At 39.2% G+C, this 21,361-nt stretch overlaps 1 long non-coding RNA gene across 1 annotated transcript; it reads right to left on the reverse strand.

The window, feature by feature from the left end:
• Positions 1–1,437: 1,437 nt before the first annotated feature.
• On the reverse strand, positions 1,438–20,844 carry LOC145129226 (uncharacterized). Its single transcript, XR_013717390.1, has 2 exons — positions 20,606–20,844; positions 1,438–1,616 (listed from the first exon to the last, which is right to left on the reverse strand). It is a non-coding gene; the product is annotated as an uncharacterized LOC145129226 (long non-coding RNA).
• Between the last annotated feature and the right edge of the window lie 517 nt (positions 20,845–21,361).

The raw sequence follows: 21,361 nt of genomic DNA on the forward strand, positions 1-21,361 counted from the left end.
AATTAAGTTCTTTGTCAAACAAATCGGAAATCGGGAAACAAACTGCTGGACAATAAGTAAGACATTGTTCCATGTATTTGTCCGGCTGATATCTAGAACAGAGGATTATATGATCACTTATCTTAAATGGCGTATCATCATCTTCTCAGTTCCGAGAGACCTTGAAAGAGCTACGATTGCCGATCGGTTCCTGAAGTATTGCAGTTATAGTTATTAGACTTATCCAAGTGGGAGACTGTTGGATAAGGTGTCTAAGTCCATAACTATTTCTGGTATGTACTTGACCCGACCCGGCATGGTCCATTTGGGTTGCATGGCACCATGCAATTGGATAAACTAAAATGAGAGAAATAACACTTATGGTTTATTAATATATTATAAGTTCTAATATATTAATAATATTATTTAATTAGTTTGATCAAGAATTAATTTAGAATTAATTAAGTGATCAAAAGATAACTAATTAAATATATGGGTAGATTATGTAAATCTTCCATATCTTATATAGTGGGCTAAGAGGCTCCATGGATTATCAAGTTGTGTTCCACCCATAGGATGCTCCATGGATGCTCCATGGGAGTTACAAACCCATGGGTCATGGAAATGAAGAGTCATGACACATTAGGGTTTACATGGTGTAACCCTAGATGTGTCAACACTATATAAGAAACCCATTCTCCACCAAAATAGGCTACACTAAGAAACAAGAGGGCTAGAGCCGATTTTGCAAGTGTAAGATTCTCTCAAAGTTTACTCCTTTGCATATGGTGTTGTGTGAAGCATTTGAGGCATCACACTTGGGGTGCTAGGCTCACAAGGTTTCAAGGATCATAATCAACAACAAGGTAAGTTATTCTATCTTTCATTCAAGTTAAAAATGTTCCCCATGTATGCTAGATAGGAATATAACCTTGGAATTCAACTTTGCATGATTATAAGACAAACATAGATCCAAGGTTATTAGGGTTGCATGTACACTTAGGAAGTGTTAGAATGCTCAAAACCCATCAAAAATAACTTTAACAAGAGATATATTTCTATTGTTTTACTCCGAGTTCAATCCAAGGAAAGGATCTTTCTTAAAGAAGATGATCTATGGAAAAATAACTTTAATAAGAGGTGTACTTCTATTATTTTTCCCTAAATTCAATTCAAGGAAAGGATCGTCCTTAAACTTAGGTCATGATTGGTCTTGTGGAAAGGAGACTACTAGTGTTTATCCAAATCAAATGATTTGTGTGGAATCAAAACATATCAAGACAATGGCACCAAAAAAATAATCTATAAGGGTGCACACAGTCGTGTAATTTTTTCAGCAAGTTAAGGATGCTACAGTCAGATACACCGCCTCGTGGCCTGATCATACCATCAAATTGTAACATCCCAAAAATCATGACCAAAAGTTTCATTTTTAATATAGCGACTAATAAAATAATATGTAAGAAAACATCATTAAATAATTTATTTCATAAAACCATAGTCACATGTCTCAAAACCATATCATAAAATAGTAACAATGTCAGAGTACAATCCCAAGAATCTCATAATGCGGAAAACCTGTATGTGTATGATGCATTGCTACCGTGCCGGCTCCTTCCCCTTCGATGAAGAGGTACCTGAAAACAAAACTGAAAAATGTAAGCACAAAGCTTAGTGAGTTCCCCCATCATACCACATAACATACATTAGCATACTGCCAGACATATATGGGTATCCGACCTACCCTTTTCGTGTCTTTCAACCGGTAACCACCTAGCATATCTGGGTGTTGGCCTAACCCTTCGGTCTCTTTCAACCGGATACTGCCTAGCATATCTGGGTGCTGGCCTACCCCTTCGGTCTCTTTCAACCAGATATGGGGACTATTTCACCCCTACCACTACCACATAATCACATAGCATACTAGCACATAAAGCATAATAGATAGTGGCATACCAGATAATTATCCCAAAGACAATCATCTCAACTACAATCACCTACTAGTGGGTCAGCATTGGTGCCTTAGACCTACTTTTACTGGAAGGTAACTCACCTCGATGTCGTGCACCTCGATGTCGTGCGGTAACTGATGGTCCTCGGTGTTGGAATCGACTCCACTTAAACTCCTACACATAACAACCTTCCTTAATTACCATTTCATACTCATAACCGTTCCAAGGGTCAACTCAGGTCAAAGTCAAGTTCAACGTCCTGGTCAAAGTCAACTTTTGGTCAAAGTCAACATCTGGTTGACTCAACTCGCCGAGTTGGTCAACCAACTCGTCGAGTTCTATAATCCACAAAATACTGGAACTTCGATCCTACTCATCGAGTCTTTCAAGAACTCGTCGAGTTCTCCTTCATACAGAATCAGGACCTTTTTGCTCTTGACTCGCCGAGCTCGTCCATGAACTCGTCGAGTCCTTCTTCATACAAGTTGAAGCGTTTGGCCCTTGACTCGCCGAGTTCTTCCTTGAACTCGTCAAGTTCTTCTTCATATAAGTTGGGACATTGCCTTGAACTCATTGAGTTCATCCTTGAACTCGTCGAGTTCTTTGATCTTCAAGTCCATATTCACGTCCATCTTGTTGAGTCCTCTTCTAGACTCAACCAGATCGATCAGAAACAGAAAAGGTTGGGGAACCATGACCCGACTCGCCGAGTCCTATGAGCGACTCGCCGAGTCCCCCAAAGTCCAAGTCTACCAAGTCGATTTCAGTCTGGCTTAATGCATCCAGAACATAGATCTGACCTCCTAGGATCGATATAGCACGTAAAGTTACAAACTTTACGTGCATGCATGGGTTAACTAGCTCATAAGGACTGAAAATGAAGTCTACATGGTGCATGGGACTTCCATGGCCATAAAGTTGGCACATTTATGCCATGGGAACCCTTAAAGGTTCAAGATCTGAAGTACAACCCCATTGATACACACAATCCCGAATATGGATTCACTAAGACTTAGAAAAGGTAGAAAATAGCCCTAAATGGAGATCTAAGAAATGAATAGTCAAGGTATCAACTTTATACCTCAACTGAGCTGGAAATGTGCCAAAACCTCTGGATCTACTTGCTTTCTCTTGATCCCCCAAGCCTCCTCTTTCTTCTTAAGCTTCAAAGACACACAAATGGCACAAAAGGCTCAAGAACACTCAATATTTGATTAGGGTTTCGTGAAGAGAGTCTGAGGGCGATGGAGGCTGGAGTGGAGACCCTATAAGTTGTTTAAATAGGGTGCAAACCCTCAAATTTAGGGTTTCATCAAGACAGGTCTACTCGTCGAGTCGGGGCTTCCGACTCGGCGAGTAGATTCTTCCACCCGCGTCCTAAAATTCGCATCTACTTAACGAGTTGGGGCCTCCAACTCGTCAAGTCCCAGAGTAAAAATGCAAAAACTTATATTAAAAATATGTACCGGGAACCAGACGTTACAAATCTCCCCCACTTATTTTAGACTTCGTCCTCGAAGTCTGCTGCTGCATCTGGAAAAAGCTCAGGGTAGTGCTCCCTCATCTCGTCCTCCGGATCCCAAGTCCATTCTGAGCCCTTGCGGTGTTGCTATTACACCTTCACCAGCTCGACCCTCTTTTTCCTCGGAGCTTTTGACTTCCTGTGAAGGATAGCTACTGGTCGCTCAATGTAGTTCAGACTGTCATCCGCCTGAATATCCTCTAGAGGCACCACTACAGAGTCGTCTACCAGGCATTTCCGCAGCTGGGAGACGTGAAAGGTACTATGAATCTGACTAAGCTTGGCTGGCTGATCCAACCTATATGCCACCTTGCCCACCCGGGCTGCAACCCTGAAAGGTCCACTGTACCTGGGGCCCAACTTGCCCCGCTTCCTAAACCGGATGACACCTTTTCAAGGTGACACCTTCAGGAGAACCATATCCCCGACCTGGAACTCCAGGTCCAAACGGCGCTTGTCGGCATAACTTTTCTGCCAACTCTGAGCAGTCTGAAGCCTGCTCCGAACCTATTGGATCCTCTCCGTCGTCTTGAGTACCACCTTGGTACTCCCCATGACCCTCTGCCCACCCTCACCCCAGCAGATCGGGGTCCTTGCACTTCCTCCCGTATAACATCTCGAGGGGAGGGCGGTCGATACTCGCGTGGTAGCTATTATTGTAGGAAAACTCTACCAATGGAAGGTAGGTATCCCAGCTACCACCAAAGTCTACAACAAATACCCGCAGCATATCCTCCAAGGTATGGATGGTCTGCTCGCTCTGACCATCTGTATGCGGGTGAAAATCGGTGCTGAAGTACAGACGATTACCCAACTCGTCGTGGAACTTCTTCTAGAATCTGGAAGTGAACTGCACGTCTCTGTCAGAGATCACGGAGACTGGCACTCCATGTCGTGCTACTACCTCTCTAATGTAGATGTCGGCCAGCTTCTCGGCCTAAATGCTCTCCTGGATCGGAATGAAATGGGCGCTCTTGGTCAATCGATCCACGATGACCCAAATCGAATCCACTCCTCGTGCGGTCCTGGGAAGCTTCATGATGAAATCCATAGTAATATCTTTCCATTTCCACATAGGGATATCCAACGGCTGTGTCTTTCTGTGAGGCCTCTGGTGCTCTGCCTTGACCTTCCTACAGGTCAGGCATCTCTAAACGTACCAGGCTACATCCCACTTCATGCAGGGCCACCAGTAATTAGGACGAAGGTCTTTGTACATCTTCGTCGCCCCAGCATGAATCGAGAATCTGGATTTGTGCGCCTCCTCCACCAAAACCTGGTGCACCCTTCCATGATATGGAACCCACACTCTACAGTGTAGTGTCAACAACCTACGGCTATCATCGTCGAAGGAGGAAACCTGACCCACAATACGCTCGCTCTTCCGATGTTCCTCCTTCATAGCCTCCTGTTGGGCCTCTCAGATCTGCTCCAACAGTGGAGTCACTACTGTCATCCGCAAGCAAATGTCTCTGATCGGGGCTGCCTTGCGGCTAAGAGCATCAACCATAACATTGGCCTTCCCCGGTCCCTATTCATTTTCCAGTCATCTGAAATACCAGGTTCCAACCCATCTGCGGAGCTAAAGGACTCCCACTTAGTCGCCTCACACGGCTTCCGAACGAAATCCTTCTTTGGAACTAGTTGCCACTAGTTATCATGCATCTCAGGCTCTAACAACCTTCTGATCTAACCGATCGGATCCATACGTCGAATCCTGACGTCACCAAATCCAAGTCTAAAAATGATTGATACCTGACCAATGGTAGCCTTATATCACGAACGACCTTAAGCAGTCCATTGCTTCCTTGATCTCATAATTGTAATGGCGTTCCTACAGTCTTATCACTAGCTCCACCAGGTCTAATTTCCCTGGGGAATCCATAAACCAATCCGTGGATTTTCCACTCCCTCACTGCTACACCCGAACTGGTGGGTACTACTGTTCCTTCCGCGTTCTAACAATGCTCCCATGCTATCTACCAACCTAGTGAATGCTACGGCTACACCCGCAATCTTACAACACTCTAGCACTATCTGCCAACCTCGTGAATGCTACGGCTACACCCGCGGACTTACAACACTCTAGCACTATCTGTCAACCTCGTGAATGCTACGGCTACACCCGCAGACTTACAACACTTCTAGCACTATTTGACAACCTTTTGAATGCTACGGCTACACCCGCAGACTTACAACACTTTCCACACTATCTCAATTGTTGATTACCAACCCAAACACATCCTACATAGAGCACACGCACACGATCTAACATCCAAAACTGAACTTGAATCCTAACTGGACCTCTAACCTGGTTCCCTAAACCTGTTATCTGATGCCAAGTAAAAACACGAACCAAAAGTTGGAACATTTTCTAAACTCCCAACTCACCCAATCCTCAATCAAGACAGCCACTCGACCGCCTTCCTCCCTGACGGGGATGTGAAACTCATCCTAGTCTCACACATATTTCTGCTCCTGAATACCTAATCGATTCTCCCCCACTTAGATTCGACTAATTCTTCACGGCACGTGAGAATTGAAGGATTCCAATCCTTCTTGCTTTCTAATAACCCGCTGTTGACAACCTATGCTTCCTAAAGCTAATGATCACTTTCCAGTTAAACTCTAAGATCGCCCATCCTCTGAAATCTTGAAGAGTACTCTTGAAATCTGGTCCAGCCTAACACTCCAATCCACCTCTCATACTGACAACTAGAGGCCTTAATCTTCACCCTGGCTGACGAATCCTCGTTCCCACTTCCAATCTCGCAGCACCACTGAACTCTAACCGAACATAGCCCATGCAAGAAATGCAATTCTCTTGAACACCCATTGACCGAACACCCATGCATCGACACCCGTAACTGACACCACCATCTTCATGCTACCAGTCCTTTCCTAGCAATGGTAGTGTCTTGAATTCCAAAGTTCTTCCATAAGCAATTTTCAACCATACTCGAACAATGATAGAACCACTGAACTATGAATTCACTGGAGAACTATCCCACTAATTCCTGACCAAAGGACCTTCCAAATAATACTTCTGAACGGATCCCAACAAAGATCCGGAATAGTAACGGTACATGCGGAACCCACTCCGCAAGATACGTCCATTTGTAGGTTCATCAAAGGACTTTTCGGCATACAAAATGGCATATAACAATCCTTGATAACCCAGACGATGGCAGAGAACTGAGTCGATATCTAACATGTCCAAACTCAATCAAATTCCAAAGTGGTACAATTCCAGACATCCACCTAGCAGCAGTAGAAGATGACATACCCGCAATATCTGGAGGAATCCTGATCACCTTCTCCAGAGATACTTCGACCCTCCTGAGATCATGGTGCAAAACTCCCTTCCGATCCCGATGACAGGAACTAAAAATATGACCTCCTTCCTGAAGGAGTCTAAGGATCCACATGCTTTGGGCTCCGGGTGAGCCCCTAACTGCCCTGCGACTATTTTTTCTGCCCGATAGGCCCCGAGACGACTATCAAAGGCTCCGAAATCCCTTCCTTGGATGAACGAAATACCACCGAGGTCCATTCCAAAAACTCTGCGAGTAATCTCCGATGAGACGAACTCTTGTGATCGCGCATCGATTGGTCCAGGTCCTGCTCCTGAGCCGTAACCAGAATCTGAATCCCATTCTTGAGTGCTCAACACCATTCCGAACTGACATTCAAGAGATCCGAATATACCCAATAATCCTTATCCCACAGGCTTCCTGGATTCTCCAAGACTCTCCCCGATTCGAGTATGGATCATGTTCTTTCAGTAGTACGGGCCCAATACTGTTGGATTAGGTGTCTAAGCCCATAACTATAATTGGTATGTACTTGAATTGATAGCAGCACAGTCCTTTTGGGTTGCCCTCAACCTAGCAACTGGACAAGGAAATTATGAAAGGAGAGATATTAATTTATAAGATTAATAAATTAATATATATATATATATATATATATATATATATAACTGATTTATTAATATGTTAATGGATTAATATATTAATTAGAAATCATTATGTTTAATTAATTGTTAGCCAGAAATTAATCAGAATTGATTTTGGGGTTAAAAGAATTAATTATAAAGTGCAGGGACTAGTTTGCAATTAACTGATAGTTGAATGGAAGGATCCAGAACTCCCTTGGAAGGGGGTGGACGAAAACCCTAGGGGAAACCCTAGAGAATTCGTCCAAGGGGTCCAAGATAAGGCCTTGGGTCTTGCTTAGGCCCTAAGCAAAGGATAACTAGGGTTTTCCCTAAACCCTAGTTCCCTCAACTATTTAAGGAGCCTCCTGGCTCACATTTTAGAGTACTCATTCTTTGGAAGAATACCTTGGCCGAAATTGCATACTCCCTCCCCTCTCTCTTCTTCTACTTTCCTTCTTGCTAGTCATTGGGTGTGATTCCATTAGAGGCATTACACTTGTGGTGCTAAAGCTTCCAAGAAGATCAAGATCAAGATCAAGGGAGTATCAATTATTTGCTATAACAATTGAAAGGTATGTAAACCCTAAACCCTAGTTTGTTAATTTCGAAATTAGCCTCTCTCCTCTAGGGTTCTTGTTTTGCAATTCAAAGTTGTATGTTCAATAGTTAAAACATAGATCCAAAGTAGGTTGCATGTGAACTTAGGAATTGTTTTCTAGTTTATTTGTTGTACCTAAAACCCATCATTGGTATCAGAGCCATTGTTGTTTTAAATTGAATTGCTAGAATTGTTGAATTGCAAATTAGGGTTTATAGCTATTAAACCCTAAAGGCCAAAATTTTCGATTTCTAGGGTTTTGGATCAAAGGGTTTTTTCGAAAACCCTAGCCTCCAAAGAACCCTAATTGAAATTAGGGTTAGGGTTTTGAAAACCCTAGCCTCCTCCCTTGTAAATTTCGAAATTTGCTTAGAAGTTTTAGGGTTTCTTGTTTTGGATAATTGTTACTTAATTAGATTAATTGGATAATTATCCTTACCCTATTTTTCGAAATTTAGAGGGATAAGGATTAGGATTAAATTAATGGATTAATTTAATTAGATAATCCTTACAAGATTTAATAATTTGATTAATAGTTAATTAAAAGATAAATATTAAATCTAGTTAATTGGTTTATTTAAATTTAAATTTAATAGCTTAAATTTCGAAATTTATAAACCCTTGAAGTTTTAAAATGTTTTAGAACACACCTTACATATATATTATAATTAAAAGTTTAATATTATATATGTATAAGAATATGGTCAGTCAAATCGCTAGTATGCCTCATTCACGAAGCTAATCTATAAGGGGGTATAAGGAAACTGCCTATAAAATGGTAGTTGAATGGGTGTCCACTCTCACCCACCGCTTCCTTGATTAGTGCAGGGTCGTTAGCAGAACGGATTTGATAGGACAACTACTTCTCATTAAAAGTATAATGATATTAAAGAAAGTACTAGAACATAATTTACAAAATCCCAACTCTAGTTACTTTAGGAAAAATGTGAAAAGTATGCTAATCCATGAAATTGCACATTGTGCTTTATTGGTTGTTAGTGGAGCGTGTGTGGTTAACCAGCACACTAAAAGGCACCAATAAATAGTAGTAATGGGTATCTCATAATTGTCATTTTGATGGAGCGTGTGTGGTTTACCAGCACATCAATAGTTAATGATAAAGACAATGAGGTTACCAAGCACATTTGCATGGTTATTCACATCTTGTTTTTGATCCTCGGCATCCCAGTCACAAATAGAAGAGCATAATCTGAGATCAAAACATGCCATTGAATAGTTTCAATGTATCTCAAAAGAATTAGGAATTTCACTTCGTTTGTTTCGTCTAATGGTGGAATTGGTGAATCGTCATTCACCTGCCTTTATGAAATTTGCACTTGGATCTCGGCATTCCATTTCTAAGTTGTGAATCTTCATAATTGGATCCTAACCTTGATATTATATCTTTGGGTTATTTTATTAAGGTATCTTGAAATCTAACTAAAACTTTCTTTCTTTTCAGATGTCTACTCCTGGAAACACTTCTGCTTCGTCCTCCTCCAACCAAAACTTCTATTTGCTCAATATCTGCTCCAAAGTCGTTATGGATGGCTCAAACTATAACGATTGGATGCACAACATCAAGATGGCTCTTCGTTTCGAGAACAAAGAATATGTTCTTGAAAAGGAGCTCAAAGAGCTTGATGAGAATGAAGCTACTCCTGAAGATCTTGCTGCCTACAAGAAACATTACGATGATGCTACCAAAGTGGCATGCATCATGGTGGCAACTATGTCCCCAGAACTGCAGAGGTACTATGAGGACTACTGGCCTTTCGAGATGAACAAGGACCTTATGGAAAAGTACCATAAGCGAGCTCGTCAAGAAAAGTTCGAAGTAGTCAAGTCACTCATGGCTTGCAAGATGAAAGATGGGGAGTCGGTTGTGTCACATGTGCAAAGAATGCAACGCTACATAGAGCGTTTGGTCAAGCTCAATATTCACTTTGATGAGGAATTGGCCATTGACATGGTTTTGAACTCACTTCCTGAATGTTATGGTCAGTTTATTCTAACTTACCATTTGAACAATACTGAGCAGACCTTGGCCCAATTGCACAACTTGTTGCAGACAGCTGAGGCAGGGATGAAGGGTAAAAGTATACCCTCCACACCTACGAGTGCCCCTGTTTTGGCTATTGGACAGGGAAAGGGGAAAAAGAGGAAAGGTCCTCCCAAGCAAAGCTGGAAGAGCAAGGCTCAAGCTGGGTCATCTAGTAATGGCCCAAAGGCTAAGCCCAATGGTTCCACTCCCAATGTTTCTGATCCAAAAGAGGCAGTTTGCTTTTACTGCAACCAAAAGGGGCATTGGAAGAGATCTTGCCCACAATATCTGCAAGATATCAAGGATGGCAAAGTAAAGCCATCTTCGGCAGGTATTTACACTATTTCTGCTAATAACTCATTATCTTCTCGTTCATGGGTCCTTGATACAGGATGTGGTTTTCATATCTGTTCTGATTTGCAGGGTCTAAAGGAAAGTGAGGAGATAGAGCGAGGAAGGATAAACCTGATCAAGGGAAACAGAAAGTCTTCACCAGTAACCAAGATCGGAGTTTATCAGCTTCTGCTTAGTAATGATGTTAGATTAGATTTAATAAATTGTTGCTATTCGTCTGAAATGACGAGAAACATTATTTCATTTCATGCATTGTTCAGACAAGGTTTTACATATTCTTTTAATGATTTGAATGGTTCAATTTCTGTTTATAAGAATGGTGTTTTTATGTTTGAAGCTTTGCCTTGTAATGGTGTGTATGAAACAGTGACTTGTGTTGATAGCCTAGGAAATAGTGTACTAAATATTAACTTGTCTAATAGTGTAGACAAGGCATGCTTGTGGCATTGTCGTCTTGGACACATTAACAAGAAACGCATAGCCCAACTCCAAAAGGATGGAGTGTTGGAATCATTTGACCTAAAGTCAGATGATATGTGTGAATCTTGTCTTTTGGGAAAGATGACAAAATCACCATTCATAGGGTCTTGTGAAAGAGGTGAAGGTCTGTTGGATCTCATACACACAGATGTGTGTGGGCCCTTCAGATCAACTACAAGAGATGCTAATCGATTCTATGTGACTTTCACTGACGATTATAGCAGATATGGATATATCTACTTGATCAAGCATAAGTCAGAAACTTTTGAAAAGTTCAAAGAGTTTAAGCATGAAGTCGAAAATCAATTGGGCAGAAAGATAAAGATACTTAGATCCGATAGAGGCGGGGAGTATCTTAGTATCGAGTTTAACGACTATCTGAAAGAATGTGGGATAGTCTCACAATTGACTCCTCCTAGGACACCACAGTTAAATGGTGTAGCTGAGAGGCACAATCGAACCTTGTTAGACATGGTTCGTTCTATGATGAGTTGGGCTTCGTTTCCTATTCACTTCTGGGGGTATGCCTTAGAGACAGCCGCCCACATCCTCAATCTTGTCCCTACAAAGAAGGTTGCCAAAACACCTCACGAAATGTGGACAGGGAAAGTTCCCTCGTTAGCACATATTAAAGTCTGGGGTTGTGAAGCTTTCGTAAGACGAGAGACTCACGACAAGCTAGCAGCTAGAAGTGAGAAATGTGTTTTCATTGGTTACCCAAAGCAGTCTTTTGGATATTTGTTCTACAGGCCTAGTGAGAACGTGGTCTTTGTAGCACGAAGAGGAGTCTTTCTTGAAAGAGAGCTCATATTCAAAGAGGAAAGTGGGAGCACTATTGACCTTGAAGAAATTCAAGAGTCAGCCAATGAAGGAACCTTAGATGACACTAGTACTCAACCAGAGGAAACAGTTCCTGTTGAACCAATTGATAACTCATTACCTCTTAGAAGATCCACTAGGGTGAGTGTGCCACCTGAGTTGTATGGTTTTCATATTACTTCAGATGGTGACACATTCATAAGTGACAGAACACTGGTAAACTTAGATGAACTAGTCACTTATAAGGAAGCGATGGCAGGCCCAGAGGCTTCCAAGTGGAAAGAGGCAATGGACAGCGAGATTAAGTCCATGTATGACAACCAAGTTTGGAATTTGGTTGATAGTGCACCAGGTCGCAAGACAGTTGGGTGCAAATGGATCTTCAAGAAGAAGACAGACATGGATGGAAATGTGCACACATTCAAGGCTCGACTGGTTGCAAAAGGTTTCACTCAAACCCCAGGGGTTGACTATGATGAGACCTTCTCACCAGTAGCTAAGATTAAATCTATTAGGATATTGCTCGCCATAGCTGCCTTTCATGATTATGAAATCTGGCAGATGGATGTCAAAACTGCTTTCCTTAATGGGAAGTTGGCTGAAGATGTTTACATGAGTCAGCCAGAGGGTTTTGTTGATGCAAAGTTCCCCAATAGAGTGTGCAAGCTTGAGAAATCCATTTATGGATTGAAACAAGCATCTCGCAGTTAGAATCTTTGCTTCCATGAGAAAGTCAAAGAGTTTGGTTTCTCTAGAAGTGAAGATGAGTTTTGTGTGTATATCAAGGCTAGTGGGAGTATAGTAACTTTTCTGGTGTTATATGTCGATGACATATTACTCATTGGTAACGACGTTCCAACCTTGAAAGAAGTTAAGTCGTGGCTTGGAAAGTGTTTTGCCATGAAAGACCTTGGAGAAGCTGCCTATATTCTTGGGATTAGAATATTGAGAGATAGAAAGAAGAGACTAATTGGACTTAGTCAGAGCACATACTTGGATAAGGTACTAAAGAGGTTTAGTATGGAAAATTCCAAGAAGGGAGAGCTACCTATCCAGAGCAATACCAAATTGAGTAAGACTCAATGCCCGAGTACAGATGTTGAAATAGATGACATGAGTCGTGTACCTTATGCTTCCGCTGTCGGATCGATCATGTACGCTATGACATGTACTCGCCCTGATGTGGCATTTGCTTTGAGCATGGTGAGTCGCTATCAGGGAAACCCAGGTAGAGCTCATTGGATAGCAGTTAAGAATATACTCAAGTATTTGCGAAGGACAAAGGACTGGGTTCTTGTGCTTGGTGGCAGTGATACTTTGAGAGTAGATGGTTACAGTGATGCCAGCTTTCAGACGGATAGAGATAACTTCCGTTCTCAATCAGGCTGGGTATTTTTACTGAATGGAGGAGCAGTTACTTGGAAAAGTTCCAAGCAAGATACGGTGGCTGATTCTACTTGTGAATCAGAGTACATAGCAGCAAGTGAAGCGTCGAAAGAAGCAGCTTGGTTGAGGAACTTCATCGGAGATCTCGGAGTTGTTCCAACCATCCAGGAGCCTATGGATCTGTTCTGCGATAATGAAGGAGCGGTTGCCTTGACAAAGGAACCGAGAGATCATGGTAAGACCAGACATATCGACAGAAAGTACCATTTCATCAGACATAGAGTAGAAGAAGGCCATCTTATAGTAAAGAGGGTGTCATCTGAAGATAACCCAGCAGATCCTCTCACAAAGGGTCTGAGTAGGGCTAAGCATATTCAGCATGCTCGGAGCATAGGACTGAAAGATGATATTAGTTTTAGTAGTTAGATTAGTTTTTGAAACTTGTAACAAAGTAAATGTAATTGACTTTTGGTGATTAAATAATAAAGTATTATTTATAAGTTTGGCTACTACCTTTTGTCAATTGTTTATTATTGTGTTTCATTTTTGCATGTTTTACTTCCTGAATAATGAGATTATTCAAACTCCACAGTCGCTCGTACTCTTGGAAGTAAGTAGTGAATTAAGACTGTCATGATATGGATTGCAGATTGTCTAAGGATAGACATGGCAATAGAATTGTTGCAACGTTCATGAGTACTTAGAAATTGAGATTTGAGTATTGGATAAACCCTCGCTCAGAGTATTACTTCATGGAATTCATCACGAGTAATACTGAGACGATAATATCTTGTAATCTTGAAACGAAGATATATGAGTTGTGATTTACAAGTCGGTCATACATTGGTGATACGAAAACGCATCAATAACTTGGTGTTATAAAACGTATTATCATGCATAATTTGATGAGTAAAAGATACAAGCATATGAGTCAACGTTTATTCGTTCCTTTTGCCCTAACAGGAAAAGCGATATCTGTGGGCCCCTCGATGATTTGGTGTTGACTTATGTGCTGGGCCCAGCCAGGACTAAATTGATGTGTTCGATTAGAAGTCCTACATCATCACAAATCAGGAATCGGGAAACATAGATTCTGGACAAACAGATTGATTACATTCCATGTCTTTTGTCTGGGGATATCAAGCAGAACGAAGGGTTATATGATCACTTATCTTAGGACACGTAACTGACTGGGTCAGAGTTCGGCAGCAGCTTTTTGGAAGCTACAATTTGCTGATCAAATTTAGAAGGCATACTAGCAATTATAGTTACAGACTTATCCAAGTGGGAGACTGTTGGATTAGGTGTCTAAGCCCATAACTATAATTGGTATGTACTTGAATTGATAGCAGCACAGTCCTTTTGGGTTGCCCTCAACCTAGCAACTGGACAAGGAAATTATGAAAGGAGAGATATTAATTTATAAGATTAATAAATTAATATATATATATATATATATATATATATATATATATATATATATATAATTGATTTATTAATATGTTAATGGATTAATATATTAATTAGAAATCATTATGTTTAATTAATTGTTAGCCAGAAATTAATCAGAATTGATTTTGGGGTTAAAAGAATTAATTATAAAGTGCATGGACTAGTTTGCAATTAACTGATAGTTGAATGGAAGGATCCAGAACTCCCTTGGAAGGGGGTGGACGAAAACCCTAGGGGAAACCCTAGAGAATTCGTCCAAGGGGTCCAAGATAAGGCCTTGGGTCTTGCTTAGGCCCTAAGCAAAGGATAACTAGGGTTTTCCCTAAACCCTAGTTCCCTCAACTATTTAAGGAGCCTCCTAGCTTACATTTTAGAGTACTCATTCTTTGGAAGAATACCTTGGCCGAAATTGCATACTCCCTCCCCTCTCTCTTCTTCTACTTTCCTTCTTGCTAGTCATTGGGTGTGATTCCATTAGAGGCATTACACTTGTGGTGCTAAAGCTTCCAAGAAGATCAAGATCAAGATCAAGGGAATATCAATTGTTTGCTATAACAATTGAAAGGTATGTAAACCCTAAACCCTAGTTTGTTAATTTCGAAATTAGCCTCTCTCCTCTAGGGTTCTTGTTTTGCAATTCAAAGTTGTATGTTCAATAGTTAAAACATAGATCCAAAGTAGGTTGCATGTGAACTTAGGAATTGTTTTCTAGTTTATTTGTTGTACCTAAAACCCATCAAATATTACCTTCCACACCTATCCATACTTTCCTCAAGAATCATCCCGAATCCTCCAAGTCACCTTCTCAAACCGATACCTCGAATGCTCGCTAACAGCGCAACCATATCCACTAAAGCATTTCCTAGGGTTTCCTAGGTTCTCGACCTCACCCAGTCCTCAGCTGCTGAAAGATTCCCAGTAATGTCAACTAGCTACCTCGTGAATATAACCACAAGCATCAGAGATCAGATAATCCTTCGAGTAAAAGACTCAACCCTAGAACGGTTGGACTCAAACAAGAGCTGCGCAATAGGGTCAAATCTATCACTCTGAGATTATCCAGCCTATGCCACATGTGACTTAGCATATTCACTTAATAGCTAGCTCACATTACTAGGAGTCCCACAAAGCACAAAGCAAGCAGCATTCAGACAATGGAAAATCTAACCAACATATTCTAATCAAATCATTTTATCCTCTTATCAGGAATCTATACTGGCATGAGATTCTAAGGCTCATACAATCAGGCATAACCTAAACAGACTATCCTATCACTGACTGGTCAGTACTAGCATGCAAGTCTACAAGCACATACAACAGGCATATAAGGCATCCTTCCTAGATCCTTAGCCCTAATCTAGCATTCAGTTCTCATAATCATATCATATCATAACATAACATGTATGGGTATCTTGAGGAAAACTTACTTGAGCTCGGCTGATTGCACGCATCACACACCTTGTTCTTTTCAAGTTCTTTTCTCTTTTCAAATTCTTTTCAAAATTCTTTTTATAAAATGATTTTTCTTTTGAAAAATTTCATACCAAGTCCTCAGTTTGAGTCCAGACACACCCAAGATTGTGCCCGAATCCCTCAAACCAAAGCTCTGATACCAACTTGTAACATCCCAAAAATCATGACCAAAAATTTCATTTTTAATATAGCGACTCATAAAACAATTTGTAAAAAAGCATCATTAAGTAATTTATTTCATAAAACCATAGTCACGTGTCTCAAAACCATATCATAAAATAGTAACAATGTCAGAGTACAATCCCAAGAATCTCATAATGCGGAAATCATATGTGTGTGTGATGCGCTGCTACCGTACCGGCTCCTTCCCCTTCGATGAAGAGGTACCTGAAAACAAAACTGAAAACTCTAAGCACAAATCTTAGTGAGTTCCCTCATCATACCACATATCATACAATAGCATACTGTCAGACATATCTGGGTGCCCGACCTACCCCTTCGGTCTCTTTCAACCGGTAACTACCTAGCATATCTGGGTGTTGGCCTACCCCTTTGGTCTCTTTCAACAGGATACTGCCTAGCATATCTGGGTGCTGGCCTACCCCTTCGGTCTCTTTCAACCGGATACGGGGACTATTTCACCCCTAACCACTACCACATAATCACATAGCATACTAGCACATAAATCATAACAGGTAGTGGCATACCAGATAATTATCCCAAAGACAATCATCTCAACTACAATCACCTACTAGTGGGTCGGCATTGGTGCCTTAGACCCACTTCTACTGGAAGGTAACTCACCTCGATGTCGTACAGTAACTGACGGTCCTCGGTGTTGGAATCGACTCCACTTAAACTCCTACACATAACAACCTTCCTTAATTACCATTTCATACTCATAACCCTTCCAAGGGTCAACCCAGTTCAAAGTCAAAGTCAAGGTCAACGCCCTGGTCAAAGTCAACATTTTGTCAAAGTCAACATCTGGTTGACTCGACTCGCCGAGTTGGTCCACCAACTCGTCGAGTTCTATAATCCACAAAATACTGGAACTTCGATCCTACTCGTCGAGTCTTTCAAGAACTCGTCGAGTTCTCCTTTATAAAGAATCGGTACCTTTTTGCTATTGACTTGTCGAGTCCTTCTTCATACAAGTTGAAGTGTTTAGCCCTTGAATCGTCGATTTCTTCCTTGAACTCGTCGAGTTCTTCTTCATATAAGTTGGAACTTTGCCTTCAACTCACCGAGTTCATCCTTGAACTCGTCGAGTTCTTTGATCTTCAAGTTCATAATCACGTCCATCTTGTTGAGTCCTCTTCTAGACTCAACCAGATCGATCAGAAACAGAAAAGGTTGGGGAACCATGACCCGACTCGCCGAGTCCCCCAAAGTCCAAGTCTACCAAGTCGATTTCAGTTGGGCTTAATGCATCCAGAACATAGATCTGACCTCCTAGGATCGATATAGCACGTAAAGTTACAAACTTTACGTGCATGCATGGGTTAACTAACTCATAAGAACCCAAAATGAAGTCTACATGGTGCATGGGACTCCCATGGCCATAAAGTTGGCACCTTTATGCCATGGGAACACTTAAAGGTTCAAGATCTGAAGTACAACCCCATTGATACACACAATCCCGAATATGGCTTCACTAAAACTTAGAAAAGGTAGAAAATAGCCCTAAATGGAGATCTAAGAAATGAATAGCCAAGGTATCAGCTTTATACCTCAACTGAGCTGGAAATGTGCCAAAACCTCTAGATCCACTTGCTTTCTCTTGATCTCCCAAGCCTCCTCCTTCTTCTCAAGCTTCAAAGACACACAAATGGCACAAAAGGCTCAAGAACACTCAATATTCGATTAGGGTTTCGTGAAGAGAGTCTGAGGGCGATGGAGGTTGGAGTGGAGACCCTATAAGTTGTTTAAATAGGGTGCAAACCTTCAAATTTAGGGTTTCATCCAGACACGTCTACTTGTCGATTCGGGGCTTCCGACTCGGCGAGTAGATTCTTCCACCCGCGTCCCAAAATTCGCATCTACTCGATGAGTTGGGGCTTCCAACTCGTCGAGTCCCGGAGTAAAAATGCAAAAACTTATATTAAAAATACGTACCGGGAACCGGGCGTTACACAAATCCTCTCTAATAAACGAAAGTTTTTTTACCACTTGTCACACTCTCATTCAATTTGCCAAATGTCATTTTGTAGTTATTTTGAATTAATTCTTTTTCCACATATCATTTTATGAGTTTTTCTATTTTATTAAATTTCACATAATATTTTAATGTAATAATTGCAATAAATGTAGTAATAAATTGATATCAATTTCATTAATGGGTTTACCTTTTAATTTCAAAATTCCCAAAATTAAAGCTTATTAATTGCTTTTATTTATTTAAATTATTTGTTTAAATTTAAAAGATAAAAAACATTTCCATTATAATAATTCATTATTTTTCTTATTTTCTTATAAATTCAAAGCTCTCAAATATTTTGATATTTTATATTTAACTTTTTTTTAAATTAACTTATGTAATACATGAGTCTCACAACTAGTGGTTGAATATGCGAGTTACTTAAACCGCTACAATTACAAATCTCTTTATCTTTCCTTCTTATTACTATATATGTTCTCTCTTTTCATTTTTAATAAAAAAGTATTATTATTATATTTAAATTCAAATCATTAAATGTTTAATTTAAAAAATAAAAAAAACATAAATAATGAGAAAGATGAGTTTTCATATTTTATGGGTTGAAAGAAGTGAGAAAATGTTAATATGACAACCTTTAAAAAAATATGAAAAAAAATATTTATTCCAAAGTTATAAGGGCAATTTGCCAATTTCTAAAGCAATTTAGAAAGCATACAAATAATTTCCAAATTATGAAATAATTTATATAATTATTTTATAGTTTTCCTATAATGGGACAACTTTTTAAGTTTTTAAAACACGCAATAAATTACTGATCATTTTGATCTCCCAAACTACATGGAAGAACAAACTATTTTTATCTAGTTAGTTTACCTTGGCTATTAAAGAATTACTTTTTTCATCAACGGTGTCATAATTTACATGATCTGTATCCCTGCACAAATGCTACGGTGATGAAGAATTATACATCAACACTATAAATTTAATAATTGAATTAATGAGTGATGATCTTATGTCCCTTTGTATATTTGTCCAGTTGGCTAAGTAATTAAGGAAGATCATATACCTTTAAATTTACAAGAATTGTTATTATATAAACATCATTATACTTCTGTTTAGTGTTGGTGTTATGATATGCAGGAACCTTTTTAAATATTTTTGACACGAGTAAGCAAATTAGGATGTGGGACAAAAATACAAAACTCATTCAAAAGAGACCAATAATTATTTCCATATCCTTTAACCAGGTGATGGTTCCATCATGTGTTTCTAAAATCTAAAAAGAAGTTCATTATGATTCTCATGTATATGTAGATATTGTGAAGTCTAACTCTAGAATGGTTCATATTTTTTATGACAGGTGGTCTATATACGAAATAGCAAGAGCAGTGTATTCATTTAATGGACAAGAATTTTAAGGCAAGGAATATGACAGTTTAGTATTATAGATATTTTAAGAATAATTACTACATAAGAGGAAATATCAACTACAATGGAAAACTTAATATATCTTAAAAGCAATTCCATTCCATAAATATTTTCTTTATAAGTTTGCTTCCTCTTGGAAAGGAAACTTCCTTAACAAGGGTTTTGGACTAGCTTTCGTATGCCGACTAATCCCCCACTGCAAATATGAGGCTATGCATCATGCCCTGCAGTCACTACAGACGAACATCTATGACCACGGGAGCTGAGTAGTGCTATGATTTGAATATGGGTCAATATGCCTTACCAAGTCACCACATAAATATTTGTTTTATAAGTTTGCTTCCTCTTTGATTTCAAGAATCTTGGCTTTCTGTGAATTATCATAAATTGGTAAGAAGGCCATATGTTCCTGAGTTGATCCAAGTACAGTAATTTTGCTAGACAACTCATGCTTCAGTTATGAAATTTATCATTTTCTGCCTCTACCTCCTCTACCTAGATTGAATAATTGCATATTCATCATTTTTATATCATAAAACTTGATCCTAAGAAACCTTCATCTTCCATCCAAATGTCTCATCCCAAAGAACCAACTAATGTTTCCATTTCAGCAAGATTAGTTCTGAATTGATATAATTCCATTTCCAATCTCTCCTTGCCTTTATTGGCCTCTGTCCATTCCATTCTAGTAATATGTTTTACTTTAAAGGTGGAAAATCATTTGAAATTTGGAATTTCCAATGATCATACAATAATATAGATCTAGAATTTCAACATTTTAGGTAAAATTTTGGATTTGATCAAATTAGGTAACTATATCAAGCACATAATTCTTTATAATTAACATTTCGTCCTCCACTTCAAACTACATCACCATAAAAGCCATTTGGTAATTAGCCTAACTTCTTATCTTGGTTTAGCATCTTTACCATATTCATCATAAAACTAATTAGATATATGATATCATTTAAGAGCATGTTATATAAATAATGAAAGATAATGTGTTATGAGAGTTACCTCGCTTAATATATTGGTAGGATAAGTTCAACGACATCAGAAACATCGACTTCATGATAATTCTATAGTAGATTGAATACAAATGGTAACCAAAATATGACGAAGATGTACGAACAAGATGAAGCCAACGATGGTGATGATGTACGATCAAGATGAATGATCGTATTTGCTCTTGTTGCTCTTGCTTTTAATTTCCTTAATTTTCCCTCTTTTTCCTTTATTAGCGATCGACACACACATCTTGGAGAGAATAATGACGATCATATCAATTTTATAAAACTTTCACCTTTAATGGTTTTTGAGAAATGATGATGTCATCTTCTATATAAAGAGATAAAAAAATCGATTATATCGATTGGGGCCGCATTGCTTAATCGTGTAAAGTTATTGGTGATGGATGTTATAATTATATAGGTTTGAATAAAAAATTTAGTTATCAAAAATATAAGAACCTAATTTTATGTTATTAAATTAATATTACAATGTTTCTAATTTACCCTTAAATGATGATTGTAACATAATTGATCATACACCCACACAATAATTGATGGTCTTATAAATTAATACTTCTTAAATGTTTAGAATTTTATATTTAGTTTTTCTTTAAAATAAACTCATGTAATACATGGGTCTCACACCTAGTATCCAAAATGCAAAAAATCAGAAGTCAACAAGCAAAATGTTGCACTTTAAAGCTAAGTGGGTGTTTGGGAATATTTTTAAAATGAGTTATTAATTTATTGATTATTTTAAAAA

Source organism: Lactuca virosa, chromosome 8, assembly GCF_052849685.1.
Source record: "Lactuca virosa cultivar CGN04683 chromosome 8, Lactuca_virosa_CGN04683_v6, whole genome shotgun sequence".
NCBI classification, from domain to species: Eukaryota; Viridiplantae; Streptophyta; class Magnoliopsida; order Asterales; family Asteraceae; genus Lactuca; species Lactuca virosa.